The sequence below is a fragment of the Manis javanica genome, chromosome 1 (assembly GCF_040802235.1).
Source record: "Manis javanica isolate MJ-LG chromosome 1, MJ_LKY, whole genome shotgun sequence".
NCBI classification, from domain to species: Eukaryota; Metazoa; Chordata; class Mammalia; order Pholidota; family Manidae; genus Manis; species Manis javanica.
Genome location: NC_133156.1, coordinates 1,828,766 through 1,846,202, shown reverse-complemented (window position 1 = coordinate 1,846,202; position 17,437 = coordinate 1,828,766). Strand labels below are relative to the sequence as shown.

At 39.1% G+C, this 17,437-nt stretch overlaps 1 protein-coding gene across 6 annotated transcripts in view; it reads right to left on the bottom strand.

Annotated features, from left to right (window-relative positions):
• LOC140844528 (transmembrane and coiled-coil domain-containing protein 5A-like) overlaps nt 1–17,437 on the bottom strand; it is a 120,106-nt gene that overhangs the window by 29,906 nt on the left and 72,763 nt on the right. For 3 of the 6 annotated variants that reach the window (XR_012123044.1, XM_073217432.1, XM_073217231.1), the window contains exon 1: nt 2–2,410. The exons of 1 other annotated variant lie outside the window; for it this stretch is intronic. The gene's annotated coding sequence lies outside the window, so the exon portion shown is untranslated. Of the gene's footprint in view, nt 1; nt 2,414–17,437 lie in introns of those variants that run through there. 2 more of the 6 variants (XM_073217504.1, XM_073217482.1) reach the window with 2 other exon arrangements.

Genomic DNA, 17,437 nt, shown 5'->3' with positions numbered 1-17,437 from the left:
CCCAGACGGCTCAGTGAAGAGTCACTCTGGTCTGTCTTGCTTTAGAGCCAATGTTCCTCCTACTGTTTCTTACGGCCTCTAATGTGAGGACACTGGGGCCTGGGGATTCTATGATAATTAATTGCTGGAGTTTCATTTCAGAAGCTTTGAGGATTCAATAAAGAACATTTTAAATATCCAAGCAGAGCGTGACAGGAGTCCTAAAATGACAGGGTGTGCGATCAATAAAAGCAGATGGTTAAACCACCATTATTGTTTTGACATTTGAATATCTCTTTAGTCATTTCTAAGTTGAATCACATTGATGAATCAGCTAAAGGTCATGCAAGTAGCTGTTACAGAGAGGAGACCCAGAGGAGAAGCGTGGGAGAGGCTCCCTCCGCTCTCCAAGCCTGGCTGGTGCTCCATCGGCATGTGAAGCCGCTTGGCCAGCCTCATCTAGATCATCCAGACCTGTTTGTCATCCCCACAAAGATCTTTGAGAACAAAAAGTAGGAAGATGTAGCTGGAAAATTAATCTTGAAGTGAAGTTAGAGGGTTTCTGACTGCCAGAGCCTGCCTTGGGAAGGGTCATCTCATCCTGCAGAGTGACCCCTGCAGGGTTCTGTGTGTGTCCAGAGGTTTGGACCGGGATTGCACTCTAGACATTGGAAAACGACAGAATTTGGGTCATGGTGTGCCACTCAGCTAATCGTCTCTTAAGGTCATGGATTACAAAGTGAACCTTTTTACTCTGTGTGGAGATGTTTTTGTGTGATTAAAAAGCCAGTGTTCACAGATCTTGGTCTGATAAAGTGCTGAAGAGTGTCCCCTTAAAGATGGTTATTAATTCATAAATGCTTACTTTTAACAACAGGTGGATTTGTGTATATGAAGAAAGCATTAACACCACCTGCCTAATAACAAAACCTTTGCCTTTGAACTTGATAAGCATCCCACAGGCCTCCAGGAACTCTGCTGTGCCGCAGTAGAGGTTAGTTCTCTGAGCAACATTACTGGCAGAGGCTGACTTCTCAGAAGCATTTTATTTTCTGTGTTTTCCCCATGTGATGTTCAATTCTATATATAACTGCAGTGCCAAAATCTCTGTCTAAAGAATCAACACTTACCCCTGAAAATATGTAATAACCCTTTCATCCCACAACTCACCTCTGATGAAAACCTATTCAAAGAGCTTGAAACACAATGTCTCAAATTTCAATACCAATCACCTGGAGGTGTTAATAAACTGACATGAAATTCGGATGGAATTGGTCAGGGGGGCAGCCTGAGGTTCTGCATTTCCAGCACACTCTGAGGATCTGGCAGTGCTAATGATCTTCAGACCACACACGGAATAGCAAGAGCTTAGACCATTCTGTTTTTCTTTTGAATATTTTGAAGATTATTTGGTCCTTGGAAAAAGTTGCCCCTTGAAACTGCCTCAGTGTTACCAACAAGCTGTTCTGGACACCTCTGACGAAATATTCTAACAGAGGGGGCAACAGTTAGAGAAAGTGAGATCATGGCAGGACTGTCCTCATTGGCCAACTGTTTCAGCCCTCGGCACAAGCATGAACTCAGTGCTGACCTAAAGGCTTACTCTCAAAATGACACATAGAGATGGATTTTACCAAGACTGCTTGACCAAAATCTGTTTGTTCCTGATATCACCAGGTTCATTTTATTCAGTCTCAAATTAGTTATTTTCTTTGGGGTAATTTGAATTATTGTATGGGGCAAGAATATTTGCATGTCAAAGCACATAAAGAGAAGCAGCCCAATTGTATACTTAAATATTGTACTTGATTGAACAGAAGTAATACTTGTTCAGGGTTTTCATTTTCTGCTTAGATAATTCATTCATTTTAATGTCCAAAAAAACTATTGTGGAAAATGCAATTTGTCAAAGGCATGTTTAACTGTCCAGGACAGATTGGGGACAGGGTATTGAACTAGGCAGCTTTTTAAAAATGTTTTAGCAATGTGTAATATGTATTGCTTTTTATGTAAAAAGCATAGCTATATATTATGTGTCTTACGTAGAAAAATGCCCTACCTGGAAAAAATAATAAGCACGTGGTTCTATGTAAACTATACCAATTCTTAGATTTATCCCTTATGTTCATTTTTTGAAAACTGCCTGCCTAGATGAAATCTTTAACACTACATTTTAGTCCACATCTTCCCTAGTTATTAGTATTCCTGTCTAGCGAGGTTGTCTGTTGTTAAGTAGATACCTCTTCCAAAACATATTTGCCGAAATCTCCTTGACTGAAAGAGATTAAGACCTTAAGAACCATTTATCATTTAATTCTCCTACTTCAAGACTTTTGCTCACAACCCACTACTCAACACCCTGTATCAAATAAAATGAAGGTCTCAGCTTTGGGGGCCAGTCTATTCCACAGCAGAGGCACAAAGTAAGGAGCCCTGTATCAGTAAGTTAGTGTTACCTATTTTTCTCTGTCTGTATGGACCTATTCATGTTATCTATTTCTATTTCTTCAGGGAGTTTTGTAGTTTAGGTGTAAGGAGGAATTATTCCATTCCATCTAAGTCATCGAATGTATATGCCTAGAGTTCTTCATTGTTGGGTCTGTAATCATGTCTTTTTTATTCCTGATGTTGTAATTTGTTTCTCCTTTGTTATTTTCTTGGTCAATTTGTATAGAGGTTTATCGATTTTATTGACCTTTTCAAAGAGCCAATTTCTTGCTTTATTGACTTCTGTGTTGTTTTTTCTGTTTTCAGTTTTATGGATTTCTGCTCTTCTTTATTTACTTCCTTCGGATTACTTTGGCTTCTTTTGCTCTTCTTTCTTCTAGTTCCCTAAGGTAGAATCATAGTATTAATGTGAAGCCTCGCTTCTTTCTAATAGATGCATTTAATGACATATTTCCTTCTAAACATTGCTTTAGCTTTATCCCACCAATTTTGATACATTGTATTTTCATTTTCACTCAGTTCAAAATGTTTTCTAATTCTGTTTGAAACTTGCTCTTTAGCCTTTGGATTATTTAGCAGTTTTTAATCTAATTCCTAAGAATATTTTTCTGTTACTGATTTCTAATTCAATTCCATTATGGTCAGAGGATATACTTTACATGATTTCAATACTTTTAAATGGGTAAGGTTCTTTTATGACCAGTATATGGTCTGTCTTGGTAAATGATCTACGTGCCCTCAGAAGGAATATGTGTTCTTCTGTTCTTTGATGGATGGAGAGGTACATTGTTCAGGATTACTATGGTCTTGTTGATTTTTTTTGTCTACTCATTTTATTATTGAAAGAGGAAATTGAAAGCCTCCAACTATAATTGTGGATTGATTTCTCCTTGCAGTTCTCCAGTTATATTGTAATACCACTTTTATTTTTTGTTCCTGTGTGTGCATACATTAAACATTGTATGTCTTCGTGCATTGGCCCTCATATCATTACATAATGAGCCTCTTTGTCCTTGGTAATTTTCCTTGTTCTAAAGTCTACTTGGTCTAATATTAATAGAGACAGTCAGCTTTCTTTGACAAGTGTTCACATGGTGTGTATTTTTCCTTCCTTTTTACTTTTAACCTATCTATATCAGGATATTTGAAGTGGGTTTCTAGACAGCATACACTTAGGTCTTATTTTTTTTGTCCAATTTAATGATCACCTGACTTTTTACTTGGTGTGCTTAGAATGTTTATATTTAATATAATTATTGATGAGGTGGTATTTTTCCTCAGTCATTATTTTATTTGTTTTCTTTTTGTCCCCCTCCATTTTTTATTTTCCCACTTTTGTGTATTCTTTTGAAATATTTAAAAATATATTCATATTCCATTTTAATGTCTCTTGTTTGCTTTTGGTTTTTGTGTAGTATTTGATGGTTGTTCTAGGCATTACCAAATACATATGTCATGTTTTAATCTATTAAAATTACTATTGTACCTCTTCAAGGGAAATGTAGAAACTTCATCTTGCCCCTTTTATGTTGTATTAGTAGTTGTCATATATATTACACATCTGCATACGTTAAAAACTACCAATTTTATAATTTTGGCTCTCCATTGTTATATTTCAAAGAACTTTAGAGGAGAAAATAATCTGTCATATTTACCTATTTACCATTTATGTTGCTCTTCCTTCATGACTGAATTCTCAATTCCCTGTGATATATTTTCCTTACTTCCTACAGTACTTCCTTGAACATTTCTTTTATAAAGGCCTGCTTCTGACTAATTCTCTTAGTTTTCATTCACCTGAGACTGTTGTTATTATTTCTTCATTCATCAAAGGTATTCTTACTGAGTACCTCTGGGTTGACATTTTCTTTTCTTATACTGCTTTTAAAATGTTGTGCACTGCCACAAGTCCACAGTCATTCAAATGTTATATGTCATTTTTTTTCCTCTGGTAGCTTTCAAGATTTAAAAAAAAATATTTGTCTTCAGTAGTTTGATTAAGATACATCTCAGCATGGTTTTCTCTGAGTTTATCCAGTCAGGGGTTCTCTGAGCTTCCTGAGTCTGTAAATTTGTCTTTTACCAAATTTGGGCAGTTTTCAGCCATTATTTCTTCAAATATTTATTCTGCCCCAATCATAGTCTCCTGTCCTAGGTCTCAAATGGCATTAATGTTTTCCCTTTTTGTTCTGTTCTACAGGTCTCTGAGACTCTTTTGATATTTTTTTCTCTGTTGTTGTTCAAATTGGATAATTTGCATTGCTTTGCTCAAGTTCATAGATTCCTTCCTTTGTCATCGTTACTTTATTTTTCATTGTAAGATGTCCATCTTGTTGATTTTTACAGCTTCTCTTTATTTTCTGAGAACTACTGTCTTTCCATTTGTTTCAAGCACATTCAGTCCTACACTGCATGGAACATAGTTATTATAGCTGCTAAAACTTTTGTTGGATTTAGATTACCGATATTCAGAATAAGGGAGAAAGCTGTTGAGTATCTTTTTCCTTATGAGTTGTTCAGATTTTCCCTGTTCTTTGTATATTAGGTAAGTTTAAATTACATCGTAGACATTTTGAATATACTGTTAGGAGTTTCTGGGTCTGGTTAAAATCCTATGGGAAGTAGGATTTACACAGTTCCAGTCAAGTTGGAGTAACAGAGACCAGTTTCACCATCCCTTTGAAACAACCAAATAAAGGGACAAGTTATATGCAGCAATGGTTTTCAAGACTCTGATATCAAGCCATAAAGGACAGCAATCCATGGAGAGATCAGACACAAAAGAGGCAAGCCTTGTAATTGCCCTTTTTAATTCCTTGAGAGAGTTACCAGATGATGATGCAGGAAAGAGGAACCACAGTTGAGAGTCTGGAGATGATGCAGGTCGGATCAGGGCTGGTAAAGGGACCTGACGACCCAGTGCTTTAGGAGTTCAAAGAAAGGACCCTGGCCTTCTGTGAGCACTGGTTTATCTATCTATGAAATCTCACCTAATGCTAATGGATGAGTTACTGGAAATCAGATAATGTATTTATTGGATAATGATAGGGAATATTTGAAAATCATCAGAATTCTTTTTCCTAATATTAGACAAAGTCCATTTTTAATGAAGAAAATGACAGCGCTACAAATATTAGTTGCTTAAAATGCTCTTTAAAGGGGGACGTTACTCAGTTTTCTTCCACCAAACAGCCCGCTTCCTAGGAATCAAAAGAGATGGTCTCTGTATGAAGAAAAGGGAAAATCCAGAAAAGCTCAGTGGAACATCAGAGAATCACAAATTGGGTCAGTTCCTGCTGTGTCCAGAAAAGACTTGCGGCCAGAAAGGCAGTGCTGTCTCCAAATCACGGGTACTGCCCCCCGCTCTCTCTACTCCCTCACTGTGCAGAGGCGCAGGAAGGCATTCTCGTTCTTTCTACCCCAGAGACCCCTGGCAGCATAACAGCCTCCATGAGTGCTCAGATTTGCTCTCCTATCACTGTGGCAGAACTCTTCAAAGTGAAGATGAGAGACACATGTACATGGTTGGCCAGCCTGAGCCATCCATGAAAACTCATGGCAGAAAGGGAAGTGCATAAAAATATTTCTGCCATTTTAATATTAGACCATTAGATATAGATTTTTAAAATTGAAAGTAGCCCAGTGGCTTTAAATATCTAGCTATCAGTTCCTCTAATAAAGAGATCAAATGAAACTGGACCCTTTACCCTCCAAAGAAACCAAAGTAGAGTTGATACAACTTTGTCATTTCACAAGGTGCCTACTTTTCAAAGCTTTGACTTTCAACCTTAAAAAGGGTGACATTCAGTAAGAGCTAAAAGCCTCACATTATTCATTTTTCTTTGAGCTTTTCTTGAATTCAAGCTCTGATCTTGGTGTTTTTGGAAAGACTCCCTTTACAACAGCTGCCCAGTGAGCCATTAAAATGACAAGCCAAGGGCCGCATGGAGGGTGAGAGCACTTAGTGCAATACTAACAGTGAGACGACAAAAAGGGTCCCTGTAGTCAGTTGCAAAGGTGTCTACATCTGGGAGCAGAGGGAGAATTTTCAAGTTAAAGCACAGATAATCTTTGAACTCCAGGGTTTGGAATTGGGATTATAAAGCTGTGGTGCCATACTGTCTTTAAAGAAAACCCAAAATAATCTATAAAGTAAGATAGTCAAAAATACATGTTACCAAGTTTGAGATACAAAATTAATATGCAAGAATCAATTTCATTTCTAAATATAATTTCTATAACACAAGGTAGAAGTTGTACTTTTAAATGAAACCAATTTAAAGTCAATTCAAAAAAAGTAAGAATAATTTTACAAACTACAAGACCTCAAGAGTGCATTTTAAAATGTCAAAGACATTAAAGATGAGTCAAATAAATTGAAACATATAATAGTGTTGTAAAGATATCAGTATTATTATATTTTAGATTTTAAAATATAAAGATATCAATCTCAACCAATTTACCTATACATTATTTGTAATGCTTGTCAAAATCCAAGCTGGTATATTTTTAGAAGGATTTGATAATTTATTCCAAAATGTATGTAGAAAACAAAAAAACAAAAATATCTAACTAGAAGAAATATGGCTTGACCTACCAGATCTCAAAACTTATAATATTGTAAAAAATATGACTTGACCTACCAGCTCTCAAATCTTATAATATTACAAGTCTGTAGTAATTAAAGGACTCTTTAATTGGATATAAGTACAGAAACATTGCTCAGTGCGACCAAGGAGAGCTCGTGAAAAGACACACCTGTATAGAAACCTAAGGGATAGAGGTGGCATTACTCATCTCTAGGCAAAGGCAGTCCATCATAGACCCTGTCACACACCATACATAACATTGATTCTAGGTGTTTAAAAAACTCAACTATGTGAAGTAAAACTTAAAACCTCTAGATAAGAGTATTTTTACAACATTGAAGTAAGAATCTGTCTTAAACAAGACAAAGCCAACTTTTTACATACTTCATACCGATATCTGCTCATCTAATGTAGCTGGAGCAAAACCCCAATCACACTAGTTGATTCTACTTTAAATTTATGATCTTAAAAGTCAGGTGGACCATTATTTTATGATTTGCCCAACAATTGCATTGTACTTCCCTTGTTCATTCACTCTCCTGTTCTTCTAGGCAAGTGCAGTTGATTCTTATTATTTGCTGCAGTCGTGTTCTGTGAAGTGATCACACACAGTGAGTTGGTGAATACTAAACCAGTGCTCTAGGGGAAATACAGAGTTAGTTTCCTTTGAGCTCTTGGCCACATTTTTGTAAACAAATTAACATACAGTCTAGTTTTATGTGTGTGTTTCTGTTTAAAGAAATTTTATTTAACATATATTATTGATTCATTAGCATTGAACTCACTAGGCAACAACACTGCAACTCATGCCTGAATGGAGCTTCTCTAACACACATTTTCTCCATAGGGCATGTCACAGCCTTCTTGCACTGAGGAACAACATACAACACACTTTAGCACTATGCTTGGATGGGTGGGAGGGGGGGCGTATTTTAAATGCAAAATCACCAATCAAAGCACAAAAGTTCTAAAAAGATGTGGCATTAAATAGACAATGAAAAAGACTTGTTTATAGAATCAGAATGGAAACAAAAAGTCAGAGTATCATCTTGCTCAGTCTCAGCTGGCAACATGCACGTTGGCGAGTTAGATTTTTTGCAGCTGTAAGCATGTACATGTCTGCAAATGACCAAGAAAGCACTGATTTGGTTTGGGAGTTACAAATTAATTTTAGCATATAGGTGCATTTACAGATATGAAATCCAAAAATAATGAGAATCAACTGTATTTTACATCTTCTCATCTCGATCCTTCAATACCTCCTCTACACTCAAACTCATGACCGTTTTTCCTACTTGTCCAAGAAATTTGAAGCAATCAGAAATTCTTGGCTCCACCACAACATTGTCAACCTTCTAGAGTCTTCCCCCACATACTCTACCTTCTTGCTTCCTACCAGAGATAAATTCTTCCTGTTCCTACTTAAGTCGCACTCACCCCACCACCCTCCCCACTCCCCACCTGTCTGTGCCCAAAATCCCATTTCCTCCCTTCTCCTCAAAGACAGTCTTCCCTTTCTGCCAGATTTTCTACCATGTTTTCTCCCACCTAGGTCACTTTCATCAGTACAAAAATAATGTTCTCTCTCCTTCCTTGACAATCTTTCTGGAAGTAATTTTGCAGTATTATGAAAAACTTTTAAAAGTATTCATATTTTTTGTAAAGATTCCTCTGTCTGTCTGTAATACTAGTGAGATATTCAGAAATAAGCACTAATAGTATCTACAAGCTCATTAATTGCAGAATTTATAAAAGAAAATAGTGTAAAGCAATCTAAGTAAACAGGGGGCTGCCTACATGTAGCCAATAAAATACTATGCAGACATTATAAGTGCAGATTAATAATTAGTAATATAGAAATATTCATTATAAATTAAGTGAAAACTGTAGATTACTAAACGCATTATAAAATATGGTTCTACTTTTCTGAGAAGAAGCGAATGTACTTACTTTGCCTCGGGGTTTGCACTCTGAAAAATAATCAAAAGATATATAGCAACATTTCACCCCTAGGCTGCTCTGCTTGACTCTGAACCTGTCTGACACGGCTGCTCTTGCTCTCAGCTAGACTGCGATGGAAACCCATGGAAGCTACTCTAAATCTTAGTCCAGATAGCCACGCTAAAACTATACATGTTTCACTAACTTATTCCTGGAATATTAAAACAAGTTTGAGTTTCAGTGCTTCTTTTTCCTATATGGATACACACCCTATTTAATTGTAACATTGGGACTATGACTAAGGGTCATGTTAAATCTAACAAAATGACGGCCCAAGTGGTGAGCTGGGATCAGAGACTGTGGGAACTCAAATCCAGTGCCCCTGATGGAATAAGAACAAACAGCTCTTCAGTGGAAAAACCAACCAGAAGTGTCCCATGATGGTTTTTAAAAAAACAAAATGCTGTAATGTCAAAGAGCAAGAAGTGCTCTTTCTAGGCTAGGCTAGAGCTGGGTTTGTAGTAGGTTGAACAGTTCAAAGCCGGACATCCATCCTGACAGCTGTTCTGATTCTCACAAACTGTCACCAGGGCTGCTACTCAGCTAATACTCACCAGATGTTTTGAGAGGTTGACAAAATCCCCCCAAATCTATCCGAATTCCCCCAAACAATTAACCAGCATCAGATTCTAAAAGTCATCCTTGTACAATATTAAACAACAGGATATTACTTAAGGAGAAAATAAGAATAGGCAATAGAATTTAAGTTTAATACTATTTCAGTTTTCAGAGGGCTTAAGCAAATTCAGTTATTTTGACAACCATCCTGAAACAGCAAGAGGCAGTATGGTTACCCTGGCTTACAGGTGATGAAAGGGCAGCTCGGTGGGTTCAGTGCCCTGCTCAGTCCCATTGCTCGTAAGATGGCAGCACAGGAGCACAGACCCGCTGCTCTTGGTCCCCTGCTCTTAGCTGCGTGGCTCCCTGCTGAATGGCTTTCAGACCTTGGAAGATATGTACCCCAAAGCCTTCATCCCCACCTCCTTCTGCTGACCCCAGACCCTCACCACCGCACATTTACATATTGTAAACCATTTGCCTCTGTCCCCCTACCAGCTCCACAGTCCAGCTCAAGGCCCAGATGCTGCCTGTATAGAAAGCACCTATTTAGATTCCTTAGGTGTTTGCTTTATAAGTTTTTGAATCCTTCTACATTGTATGTCCAAAAAAAAGGTTAAGAAAAAACATTTCTATGGTGAAGAAAATGGTTAACTTTTAGTTTTCTTAATTACATCCTTTTCTTGTCCATATCTGTTGGCAGATTATGAGAGAGAACTGTGACCATTTCATGACTCGTCTTTGCCTCGGTCCCTGATTCCCGACAGTCGATGTCTCTCTTTGCTCATGACCTTTCCCACCTGGACCTGGGACATCACTTCATCCCCTGACGAAGTGAGCCTCATTAACCCAAGGGTGCTGCCCACTTGGGCTCCTAAAGTCTGGGAGCCTAGCCTTGACGTCCATCCAGTTCAAGCTCGGGCATAGAAAAATACGAGGAATTCTTTAGCTTAGGATTTTATGTGAAAATAGCAGAACGATATACTAAATAGGACTGAACATATACTTTGAGATGAGAACTACACAAAGGTTGTTATTTGCATGTAAAAAGGCATTTTTATCCAGGCCAGAGGCAAGGAACCTCAGTACCTGTGACCTCTGGCCTCAAGGTCAGTTGCAATGCCCCAGATAGACCTGCCTCTCAACTGTCATAGAACATTGGGAACGTTCTTTACTGTCACTGACAGCTGTGTCCAGGCATAACTCTTGGTGCACCTGGCAGAGCAGAAACTCTGTACGGACATTGGAAATCAATGTATATGTAGATATTTCTGCTAGACTATGTCCCCAAAGGAAACTAGACTTGAAGGGAAGAAGTATAGGAGCCCTGAGAGGAAATCCTATGAATGAAAAAGTTAAGCCAGTTTGACCTAATGGAGCAGGACAATACACTTCGACAAAATGCAGAGATGCCCTGTGTTTCCCTGGGCCAGCTTTTCTACCCACCTGCCCCTATATCCTCCCCTTCCCCAGGTGATGAGTGTGCTCTGGATAGGAGAGGGTGCAGGCCAAGAGGCCTGCCTTAGCCCTTCAGAGCCAGCGGAGTGGTGATCCAGAGGAGAGAGGCGGCAGGTGGGGGAGGCAGAGGGGTTGTAGAGCACGTGGGCTTTGCTTGTATGGTGTTAGTCCCATGTCCCCTTTTAGGCACTTGGAAACGAGAGGTGAACCTACCCTCCTAGAAGTAAGGGTATATTCAGATTACCAATGAAAGTACACTTAGAAATCCTGAGGAATATTTTGGAAGACCCATTGTGAACAGGGGAAATTTTTTGACAAAGGCCCTAAGAATGCACAATGAATAAAATAGTATCTCCAATGACTACTTTTGAGAAAACTGGGATCCACATGCCAGAGAATGAAATTGGACCCTTATCTTACAACATAGAAAAATAATCTCAAAATGGATCAACTCAAAAGACATCAAAAGATGCAATACCTGGAATCATAAAGCTTTTAGAAGAAAACTTTGGGGATATCTCCTTGCCTTTGGTCTCTTTAGAGAGAATTAAGAGGGAAGAAGAAATGTAGAAGATTCTTCTATAATCTAGGTGTCACCAGGAGCCTCCACACTCTTGAATTCTAGCTAAGATTGCCTTTTGTTCTTTTCTTATTTCTGCAAATCTTGTCTCCTAATTACCTCTCCATTAAATAATTTAGGGTTGTTTATTTCTAATCCAACATTCATTCAAACTTGAGGCATGACTGCTTCTTTTCTCCCAAAATTCAATTGTAAGAGTCAACAAAAGGCAACTTGTAGGGTCGAGTATCTACAACTGTGTGTGGTAGATTTTACTGTTGACTGAAGTATGTGCGTGGGAGCATACATTGCAGTGCTACTTAGAAAATAATCTAAAATCCAATATTGGCTTTCTGGTGTCCAGAAATTCTCTTGTCCATGTCTACCAACTTAGATCTCAGTGTTTCATCTCGTTATTCAGCTTTCTCTCCTGCTTCTCCTATTCCCAGATGTGACAAAAGTTCCTTGTATTTTATTATTATTATAAAGAGCATTTGTGCTCTAGCACTCATCCTCCCCCACAGTTCACACTTTGCATAACTCAAGATTTATTAATGTGCTTTGTTAAAAAATGTTTCAAGTATTCCAAGTGTCACCTTTTCTTTTTTCCCTGTCCCCAGTTAGTTTCTATAGGAGCAGGGAGAGAAATGTAGTTTATTTCCCCAGAGGTAAGAATTATGACTTTACCTTAGTAGACAGGAGGGTACAATTGATTTGGGCTTAATTAGCAATTGTAACAAATTCTCCATTATGTTTAGTGCCCCAGCATAAAGACTTGGGTAACGCTAGTTTACTAGAAGGGCTACTGAAAAAAGACTCAAGAGACCAGGTTCTTATCCTGATTCTGTCACTAGCAAGTTATGATTTGGGGCGGGGTGGTAAATAAGTATCTTACTGGGCCTGAATGAATGAACAGTCTTTAAATTCCCTGTGAATCCTACAACTCAATGATCTGTCTGAGAGTTTCTCTGGTGTGTAATTCTATAAATGCAGCTATGGCTGGGATTCCCCCCTTCACAGGTGGGTGAACATCACACCACTCCGGACTGTATACCCACCTCCCCCTGGCCAGCTATCCGGTCGACGTCTGCTGTCAAAAAGCAACAGAGGTTTTTTACAGGTGAAGCTTTGGAGCCGATCCTGGTTCTTTCAACTCATGACTTCTGTTTATTTGGTTTCTGAATTGGCTTCCTTGTTTGTAAACTGGCATAATAGTATCTACCTTGGAAGACTCTGAACATTTAATATAATAATGCAAGTGAAACACACTTAGTATGTGTCTGGCACATAATAAGTGCTCAATAAATGGAACTGATGGTCATTAACTCCATTTTTATTGTAAAGGGGCTGGGTAAGTGTCATGGCAAGCTATTTCTGGGTATGCCGAGACATCTTAGTGTGTGTGGTCAGATGATCTCAGCTTACTTCCCAGGTCAACTCCTAAGCTTTGGTTTTGTTGAGTGGGAAATACAGTCTGAGAGGGAGAGCTGACTGGCTTTAGCAGCAATTTTTTTTTAAAGCTGTGTGGAGGGAGAGGAAGGCAGATGGATCCCAGAGTCAGGAGGAAAGGGGATTTTGAAACGATAAACATGACCAAGGGGGGTGTGATTCAGTTTCTGTGCAGCAAATTAGCAACATACATCCTTTTTCTGTCTCCATGAAAATTAAATTTATTTATTTATAAAACTGAATATAAATAGCACTGTGGAGCGATATCCCTTTTTGGAAGTTATCAAACTGTGGAATTCTGCTCCATGGCGGGCATACGTATAAGGGCGGAGACCGTGTGAGGAAATCCTTCCACTTAGAACATATATTCTGAAGATATTAGGCAGATGATCATTGTAGGTAGTGACTCAGCCCCTGGGGAAGGAGACTATATGATCTGTGCTCTTGATGTTCAAACCCAGATCTGGCCAATGACCCTGTGAAAAATGGGACAGTTTGCTGTTATCACAGACCTGCCCCCATCTGGTCGGCACTTTGCAGGGGTACAATATATACCTATGGTAACGAAACCCCTTCTGAGGAGAGCCTGCATTTTCCACAGAACAGTGCCCTTTGCTGTTTCTGAGGGAGGCATTGAGCCATAGTCAGATCATGGGGGAAGAGTGCCCTGCTCCTTGTTTGCAATTGTCAAGGTACTGGGAGGCCACCTCCTGGCACCTGCAGCCAGTCTCAGCTTGTAAATATTCAGCAGGAGAATCAAGACAGCCCGGCCACAGCAGCTGACCTCCCCTGCATCTGTTCCTAAGCTCTAATCCCACACTGCATGTGAATGCTCCTTCCCTATTTTCACTGCAAACACAGAAGAGCTTCCATTAGTTTTGCTCCTTAGCAGAAGGAATTGCTACAACAGTGAGTTTAACCCCTGAAGGCTGTCTTTAGAAAACTTCTGCTTCTCAGTATTATAAAATTAAAGGAAGCACAGTCAATGGCTGCAGTGAAGTAGTCAGGTAGAACAGAGCAGCAGTTCACTGTTGGAGGTTTACACTGCTGAGGGATCAGCCTTGTTTCCTTTCTTTCCTTCCTCCCTTCCTCCCTTCCCTGCTCCCCCCTCCATCATCATCATCTTTTTAATAAAACCATCTAAAGTTGCCATAATCTCCGTCTACAGGAATGATGTCACATAGTGGAAACTTTTTTTGCTGACTCACTTTACATGCTGGGAACAACTGTTTTTGCTGGCTCTCTCCACTCTCTGAATTCTCATTCTCAGTTTTGTATTCTGGGTGTGATATAGTCAACATCTACCTTTACTTTAAGTAACAACAAGGGCAATTATGGACTTCAAGATGTTATTAGGGATTTGTGTCCTTCCACATTGTTATACCCCCATGGCACCTCACAGCACATTGTAGGGGCTCCATACATATTTGTTGATAACATGCAAGAACAAAGTAGCTCAAGATCCTCCAGAAGCCTGAACTCACGAGAGACAGAATATAAATATGTCCATTCGGTGATGCCAGCTCCCTGGAGGGCCAGCAGAGCCCTGGCTCACCCTGTGGCCTGAGTGTCATTGCAGGCTCTAGCCCCTTTTCTCCACTTCGCCTCACCACACCCTGAAGGGGCCCCTTCTCTGCCTTCTGCCCTCTTTCCAGTCCCCGTACCCCAGCTTCTTAACTGGGTCAGTGATTTAGCATTTGCTCTTTCAGTGTCTTTTGTTTTCCTCCAAATTAGAATCCATCAGCCCCACCAGTGATCAAGTTTGAATGCCCCAAGCCTGTTTCCCCGTCGACACTGCTTGGGATTATGATGTTCCTGCTGGTTGTTCACCTTCTCCAATGTTGTCATCCCTGTACTGCTCTGTGCGACTCCCCTGCCAGCCTCCTTCCACCCAAGTGCTTCCAGTCTACTCTCTGGTACTCCCCATTATCTACAAACCCCTCAGGTCTACAGACCTCTCCCCCAACTCTTTCCCCACCTTCACCATGACTAGCTCCCCACCGAAGACATGAGGTCTCCTCCAGGCCCAAGAAGCTGCTCATTTTCTCACACCATTGTTAAATGAGAATAAGATATATAAAATGTTTAGCACATAGCTTGGTATATAGGAAGGTCTCTCCAGAAATGGCAGCTGTTAACACTCCATCATCATAATTATCATTGTTGTTATTTCTCAGGTCAGGAGATGAGGTCATTGCCCTCCCCATTCCCCAAAAGCATGTCTTGAACATTCTCTGCCTTCTGGTGAAGACCCTGCCTGCTGTAGAGTGACTCTGACCCGTAAACTCCGACTCTCCTCCGTGCCCGCCAGCCCCACCTCTCTTCACCTCCCTTCCTCTGCGTCTTAGACTTCATGGTGCAGCCTCTCCATCATACTCCTGCCCGTGCCCTAAACTCTCTTGTCTGCCCTCCATGTTTTCCAGACCTGCCCAGACATCTCATCCCTGAATGGTTCCACTTCTGCCTTTTCTGCGCCAGCACCTGAGCAGGTAAGCTTTACACTTAACTTGCTAATAATGGTTGTTTATACAGGACATTTTTTCACACATTTCATAAAATAGATTATTTGAAGTTTTTTTTTCTGTGGTATATTGTTAAAAACAACAAGAAATTACAGAGGATCTGATTTGCTACAAACTCAGCAGTGAAGACAGTGACATGGCAACAGGGTTCTTGAAGGCTAAAAGCGTGGCTACAGGGCTATAAAATGAATTGGGAGGATTTTTATCTTTTTATGCTGCTGAGCACAAGAATTAACCTGTCCCTTAAAAGTTTGATCATGATTAGTGTTCATTGATTTTAATATGGGGTTTTGGCCTTTGAACATGAGAAGTATTGAATTAAGTCTGTTTAAATCGACTCAGATTCAGTAGTAGAACCAGGATGGAACACTTGACTTTAGCTCTTCTTTTAGTTCTAGATTATTCTTATGCTATTTACTGTTGGTCAAGCTCTGGGACTTTGGAATTGAATTGTCTGGTTGCAGACTGTCAGTGTAAGCAATGGTTTCAGAGGTGGTTGAGTGACTTACTTGGGCCCAGAACTCCATTTCCTCTACCTCAGTGCCATAACTTACAAATCCTGCCTGAGTTTCCAGCCTCCTGGCCTGTCCTCCTGACTTAAAACTTCCCAGCCCCCACAATTACATGAACCAGTTACTTAGAATAAATCTCTTTCTAAACTATGTATCATTATATATAAAATATATATATATATATATATATATATATATATATATATATTCCTATTGGGAGAAACCCTTACTGACACTGATATCCCAAAGTTTGCTATATTTATAACTGTCCCTTCACTTTCCAGTGACCATAGTCTGCTACTATAATTCTTCCTTTGAAGTCATACACAACATGATCCATCATTCAAAAGTTAAAGTTTTATAAGCACTTAGGACTACCTAAATCTTCAGGTACTTTCAAAAATAAACTCATGCAGTTTTTGGAGACTATTTTTTTTTAAATGATAAGACCTGGGAAAATGTTCATAAAATTTTTTAAATCAATAGAAAATCTATAAATGATGTGGTGCATCATGCCCAGTGTACCAGTTCTTTCAGTTTTTATTTTTCTAAAATTTCATTCCAATTAAGTATGAATCTAATTTTTATTATTTTTAAAAATGAAAAACCAAACTGGAAAAAATAAGGACAGTGTTAATCTCCTTGAGGTGAAATTACATATGGGATGTTTTACTTTTTAAAATATTATATATATTGTTCTTTTTTTTTCTTTTTCTTTGAGAGGGCGTCTCTCAAATTTATTGATCAAATTGTTGTTAACAACAATAAAATTCTGTATAGGGGAGTCAGTGCTCAATACACAATCATTAATCCACCCCAAGCCTAATTCTCGTCAGTCTCCAATCTTCTGAAGCATAACAAACAAGTTCTTACATGGTGAACAAATTCTTAACATAGTGAATAAGTTCTTACATGGTGAACAGTGCAAGGGCAGTCATCACAGAAACTTTCGGTTTTGATCACGCATTATGAACTATAAACAATCAGGTCAAATACGAATATTCGTTTGATTTTTATACTTGATTTATATGTGGATCCCACATTTCTCCCTTTATTATTATTATTATTTTTATTTTTAATAAAATGCTGAAGTGGTAGGTGGATGCAAGATAAAGGTAGAAAACAGCTTAGTGTTGTAAGAGAGCAAATGTAGATGATCAGGTGTGTGCCTGTAGACTATGTGTTAATCCAAGCTAGACAAGGGCAATAATACATCCACGGATGCAGAAGATTTCTCTCCAAATGGGGCGTGAGGTTCTAAGCCTCACCTCTGTTGATCCCCAATTTCTCACCTGATGGCCCCCTGCGACTGTGCCTGTCTTAGGTTGTTCCTCCCTTGAGGAATCTTACCCATCTGTGACT